This window comes from Prionailurus viverrinus, chromosome A3 (genome assembly GCF_022837055.1).
Source record: "Prionailurus viverrinus isolate Anna chromosome A3, UM_Priviv_1.0, whole genome shotgun sequence".
NCBI lineage: Eukaryota > Metazoa > Chordata > Mammalia > Carnivora > Felidae > Prionailurus > Prionailurus viverrinus.
Window position 1 is genome coordinate 72,156,562 of NC_062563.1, and position 7,297 is coordinate 72,163,858.

Here is a 7,297-nt window from a genome sequence, read left to right on the forward strand (position 1 = left end):
ATTTAAAATATATAAAGAGCACTTAAAAGTCAGTAATAAAAAGACAATCAAATTTGAAAATGGGTTTAAAGGATGTGAATGGATGTTTTTCCAAACATGATATACAAATGGCCATTAAGTACATGAAAATATGCATGACATCATTAGTCATCAGAGAAAGGCAAATTGAAACAACAATGAGGTATCACTTCACACACATTAAGATAACTAGAGTCAAAAGTCTGATAAAAGGGCTTGTGGAAGACGTGAAAAAATCAAAATTGTCATATACTGCTAGCCAGAAGGCAAAATTGTCCAGAAACTTTGAAAGACTGGTAGTTCCTCAAATAATTAAACCTAGTTGCCAAATGACCCAGCACTTCCACTCATAAGTATTTACTCAAGATAAGTGAAAACATGTGTTTACACAAAAATCTATACACAAATGTTTACAGTGGCATTATTTACAATAGCCAAATGGTGGAAACAATCCAAATGCCCATTGATGAATAAAGAAAATGTGGTTTATCCTTACAGAGGAATATTATTTAACCATAAAAAAGAATGAAGTACTGAAATAACATGAATGAACCTTGAAAACATTGAGCTGAGTGAAAGAAGACAGTTGAAAAAGACAACATATTGTATGATTCAATTCATAGGAAAGTGAATAGGGAAATCTATACATATAGTAGATTATTGGTCTCTTAGGGCTAGGAGGGGTGTGGGAAAAGAAAACTAATAACTAAGATACAAGGTTTGACCTTGACATGAAAATGTTCTAAAATTAAGTATCGTAATGAATTCACACATCTGTGAATATACTAAAAAGCATCAAGTTATACACATTAATAGAATGAATTGTGTAGTAGGTGAATTGTATTTCAGTAAAGCTGTTTACAAAGAGCAAAATCTTCCACAAGAAAAATCCAAGCCCATATGGCTTCATTGATAAATAATACTGATTCTAGACAAATTCTTTCAAAAAATTTATGAGGAGGTGAACTCCAACAGTTTGTCCCTGAAGCCCACTTGTGAAAGCCAAAGTATATGGTATGTGCTGAATGTTTTATGTTCCCCCCAAATTCATATGTTGAATCCCTAACCCCCAGTGTGATAGCGTTTGGAGATGGGGACTTTGGCAGGTACTTAGGATTAGACAAGATCATGAGGATGGGCTTCTATGATGGGAATCAATGTCCTTGCAGAAAAAGACACCAGAGATACTGTTCTTTCTCTTTCTCCATCCTGCCCAAAAAAGAGGTTAGGTGAGCACACAGCAAGATGATGACCATATAAGCCAAGACAGGAAGGCTCAGAATGAAATCTACCTTGCTTGGCACTTTGATCTTAGACTTTTCAGCCTCCAGAAGTGTGAGAAATAAATTTCTGTTGTTTAAGACACCCATTGTATGATGTTTTTTTATGGAGGCCCAAACTAACACACGTTTCAAGAAAAAAAGAAACTCTAGACCAATTTCTCTCATGACCATAGATGTAAAAATATCTGACAAAATTTTAGCAAATCTGGTTCAACAGTATATGAAAAGCACAGTACACATGACCAAATGGAGTTTTCCATGGGAATGGAAATCTGGACTGGCACTCAAAAATTAATACCTTTCACTATAATAACAGTAAATAGGAAAACAAAACCATGATCATTTCAGTCATTATGATAAAAGCATTTGACAAAATTGAATATCCACTCAATATTAAAAATAAAAACTATTAGTAAATTAGGAATAGAAGGGAAATCTTTGAATCTGAAGAAGAAAATCTTCACAAAACCTACAATTAATATTCATTCATGGTAGTAAATTATTAAATGCTTTTCCCTAAGAATAAGAATGAAGTAAGGATGTACATATTCACCACCTCTTTCTACATTTTACCATTGGTTCTGACCAGCCCAATATGGATAGAGAAAGAAAACCCCTACATATTGGAAAGGAACAAATAAAAACTTTCTGTATTTGTAAATGCCATAATCACATAGGTAGACAATCATAAGGAAACAGCAAAATAACTAGAACTGATTAGGGAGCTTAGCAAAATTGCAGGTTAAAAGATTAATATCTAACATCTTACTATTTAACTATTACTGTGTACCAAGTTACTTCAAAATTTGTGGTGTTAGTAGTAGACAATTATTATCTAACCACTCAGTGGGTTAGGAATCTGAGGTATACCTGGATGCCACCTCTGTAAGATCTCTTACAAGGAGGCAATGAAGCTGTCGGCCTCAGTTGCGATCTCATCTGAAGGCTTTACCAGAAGACTAGAAAGAGGATATAACAAACATTTTCCCTGTGGTGGTTAGTTTGATTCAAATACTTGTGAGCTGGTGAACCGGGGCTCCAGTTCCTTGCTGAATGTTGTTTCGACGCTCACATTTTTTTTTTTTTTTTTTTGGTCGTGGGAATGTCTCCACTGTGCGGCTTCTAACATGGCAACTGGTTTCCCTCAGTGGGAGGGCTTCATGAGGGAGTGAGAGAGAAGGCGCAAGAAGGAAATTACAATCTTCCTGAAATGTAATCTTGGAAGTGATAGTTCATCAATTTTCACATTTTCTTCATTAAACGTGAGTCACTATAAGCAGCTGATCCCCAAAGCCATTAATACCTGGAAGTGAGGGTCATTTGGAGGCATTTTAGAGGCTGCCAATCATAAGCATCGATTTTATTTTTTATTGAAATAATAAGCAGTTATTAATTTAAATTAAAAACACCATTAACAATACTATCAAGAATTATGAAATAGGAATAAACAAATGATGTGCAATACCTGTGCATTCAAAACTGTGAAACATTGCAGAAAGAAACTAACAGAGACCTCAAAAGAGATGCAGACATAGTTCTGTTCATGGGTTGGAAGACTCAATATTGTTAAAATGTGAATTCTTCACAAAGTAATCTATAGATTTAAAACACTCCCATGCAGAGCCTGAGCAGATTGTGTAGTACTTGACAAGCTAACTTTAAAAGTTACATGGGTGCCTGGGTGGCTCAGTCAGTTAGTGTTCACACAGAGTCTGTTTGGTATCATCTGTCTCCCTCTCTCTCTCACCCTCTCCCACTCATGCTCTATATCTCAAAAATAAACAGTTAAAAGAAAAGTTACATGGAAATGCAAAGAGAGAATCTATAATAACCAGGACAGTTTCAAAAAAAGAAGAGTCACTGAACTTACCTGATTTCAAGACTTAATATAAAGCTACCAAGATCAAGGTAGTGTGGCATTGGCTTAAATATAAAGTATAGTTCAATAATCCAGGAAAACATGGCCAGAGGAAGATCTGGACATACATGGTTAATTTATTTTCCATAACACAAGCCAAATCAATGAGGAAGGTGCAGTTTCTTCAAGTGTTGCTGAAACTAATACATATGCAAAACAATCCTAACCTTTTTCTCATGCTGTATACATATAATTCAAAATGGTTTATAAACCAAAATACTAGATGTTTGACTATAAAAGTTCTAAAAGAAAATTCAGGAGAAATGTTAGTAATATCAGGCCAAGATTTCTTAAGCAGAACACAAAGAACATGAATTATAAAAAGAAAAAAAATTTGACTTAATCAAAATTTAAAACTTTGGCTCTTCAAAAGGCACTTGTTGGAAAGAAAAAGCAAAGTAGGATGGATCAGTCAGTTAAGCGTCCGACTCTTGAATTTGGCTCAGGTCATGATCCCGTGGCCATAATATAAAACCCCACATCGGGGTCTGTGCTGACAGTATAGAGACTGCTTAGGATTCTTTCCCCCCCGCCTCTCTCTCTCCCTCCCTCCCTCCCTTGCGCGTGTGTGCTCTCTCTCTCTCAAATAAATAAATAAATAAATAAATAAATAAATAAATAAATAAACTTAAAAAATTCAAACTACAGAATAGAAAATATTTGTAAAACATATCAGTAAAAGGACTTGTGCCTAAAATATGTAAAACATCCTTAAAATTCAATAATAGGATGAAAGCAAGCTGATAACAGTTTTGAAGAAACACTTCACCAGAGAAGATGTACAAACATCAAGTAGGCAAATGAAAAAAATGTTCAACAGTTTTAGCTATTAGAAAACCAGAAATGAGATACCATTATAAACCCACTACAACAACTAAAATTAGAGACTGGAGGAAGGAAATTCTGGCATTTGTGACAAGTATGGACCTTGAAGGCATAATGCTAAGTGAAATCAGTCAGGAAAAGAGAAATACTATATGATAGCACTTAGATGTGGAATCTTAAACAGCTGAACCTAGATCAACAGAGCCTGGAATGGTGGTTACCAGAGGCTAGGAGTTGGAGAAAATGAAGAGATGTGAGTCAAAGGGTACAAACTTTCAGTTATAAAAGAAATAAATAAAACATGGTGATTATAATACTTTATTTGAAACTCACTGGGAGTAGATCTTAAATGTTGTTACCTCAAAAAGAAATGGTAGTTATGTGACATAATGGAAGTGTTAGCTTACTCTATGGTGGTGATCATTTTGCAATACCTGTGTATCAAATCGACTTGTCCACCTTAAACTTATACAGTGTTATCTGTCAATTATATCGTAATGAACCTGAGAAGAAATTAAAAGACTGCCAAGTGTTGGCAGGTGTATGGAGGAACTGCATCTCTGCTATACTACCAGTGGGAATGTAAACTGACATAACTACTTTGGAACATATTTTAGCAGTTTCTTCAAAAGTCAATCATACATCTATGGTACAACACTGCTATCCATTGATAGGTATTAACGAAAACATACAACCATGCAAACACTTGTGCACAAATAATCATAACATCTTCAAGAGATACAAACTGGAAGCAAAGTGTTAGTAAATAGGAGATGAATAAATTTTGGTATATCCATACAAATAAATAATATTCAGCAATAAAAAAGAACAAATTACTGATTGATGTATGAACATGAGTGAATCTCAAAATAATTATGCTAAGTAAAAAGAGCTAGGAAAAATAGGCTGTATTAAATATAGAGCCTGAATAGGCTCCTTTAAATATGAGAGTGTACATACTGTATGATTCCATTTAAATAAAATTCTAGAAAATACAAATTGATCTATAGAAGCAGAAAAGAGATCAACGATTTCCTGGGGATGGGAGAGAGTGAAATAGAGGATGGATGGATGGATGACAAAGGGATGCTTGGAAACTTAGGGAGATTATAGATGAGTTACTATCTTGATTTTAATAACAGTTTCACAGTTATACAGATAAAAATGAAAAAAATTATACATCTTAAATATGCTCATGTTATTAAATGTCAATTACACTTGCAGAGTATGTAAAAACAAATTATTCAGAACATTAAATTCAAAGTGCAAGTAATTTTCTTAGAGTCCCCTACATAACTCTTTTTTTATTATTTCCTTACTACCAGTCACCATCAATATAGGTTTTTAATTTTTTTTAATGTTTTACTTATTTTTGAAAGAGAGAGAGAGAGCAAGTGGGGGAGGGGCGGAGAGAGAGGGAAACACAGAATCTGAAGCAGGCTCCAGGCTTTGAGCTGTCAGCACAGAGCCTGATGCGGGGCTCAAACCCACAAACTGTGAGATCATGACTTGAGCCGAAGTTGGATGACTGACTGACTGAGCCACCCAGGCGCCCCAATACAGAATCTTGATAAATGATTTGTGATGGAGAATAAAATATATGAGGTGTTGCTTCAGTTTTTAAGTGTTGCCTCAGTTTGGGTTGCCATGACAGAATACCATAAACTGTGTGGCTTATAAATATTTGTCACACTTCTGAAGATTTGAAGTCTAAGATCACTGCGCCAGCATGATGCAGTTCTGGTACCAGCCCTCTTCCAGGATGCAGATTGCCATTTTCTCCTTGTCCTCACATGACTGAGGGCTATAGAGCTCTCTGAGTTTTTTTGTAAGAGTATTAATCCCATTTATGAGGGCTAAACCCTCATGACCTAATCACTTCCCAAAGTCCCCACCTTCTACTACAATCACATTGTGGGGCAGGGATATAATTTCAACACAGAAATAATTTGGACCGGGGTGAACATAAATATTCAGTCCACAATAGGTATCTCAAGTCTTTACAAATTATTCATTTATTGATCAAACCAATGACATTTTTGAGTATCAATTTAGCTAAAATTAAGAGACCAAAATATTTTTAAATGCCTATAAATTAATGGCGATACTGAGAAAATCCCACATGTAGATTCAAGTGTACATGATAGTATTTAAATCATTGTTTATATTTTATTATTTTGAAAGAACTGCTATTTAGCATTTCTACTTATAAGAATTACTCAATGAACACCACATAGACCACCCAAGTGTAATTTTATCCTACCCTCACTTTGTCTTCTAATCTTGATTTTTCCTTCTCTTCCCCCTCTTTTTCTTTCCTTTCTTCCCTTGTTAATTGTTTTCTCCTTCCTTTCCTCTCTCCCTCTCTGTTTCTTTCTTGCAAGTTCCTTTCTCCTTTAATAAAATATATGAATTGCTTATTATGTGTATTACCTATCCCCCTCCAATAGAATGTCAGCTCTGTGAGATCAAGCATTGTATATGTTCTCTTTGCTTAGCTGTTAGTAGTTGGTCTACTACTTTCTTGGCTTCCACTAGCAGAGGGCAAATATATATTTTTTATTGTGTAAGCAACAGACACTACTCTAAACCAAAAAAGGGGGAGTTATTTTAGAAAAACTTGGGAGTCTCCTGGTACTGACATTTGGATGACCAGATGTGAAGAGCGGGCAGTACCCCATGACCTCTAGAGGGTGGGCTGTCAGAATTATTGTCAGGTCATACCTCAGCACCCTTATGATCATACGCTCCTCTACACCAACTATTAAATATAATCGTTAGTACTTTCCAAATTGTTGTCACTCGCTCACAGTTCAAAATTCTGAGAGTATCTGACCAGCTATGTTTGTATTTGATAGCCACCTCTTTTAATATAGCCATAGGCAGAGAGATCAAAAGGCAAAAGGCACTGGACCTGAAAATTTCTCTTGCATCAAGACTACGAGCAGTGGTGTCCCCTAAAAGTAAGGTTGCCATATAATTTATTATTTGAACAAGTCTACATTTAAGAGTAGAAAGGATACTTAATATTGTTTCAGGAATAGCTGGTACAAACAAGGATGGGCTCTGTAGTACACAGTTGACTATATTACAGTCAACTAATGATAAGAGGTATTAGGACATTAATACAAAAAAGGTGTGGTTGGATATTGAGGCAAAAATAAATCTTAGTTTTGCTGTTGCTGATTATTATTATCATTATTTTTAATAATTCCACTTTTTCTAAATCAGAAAAAGCATCTTGATAGTCTCT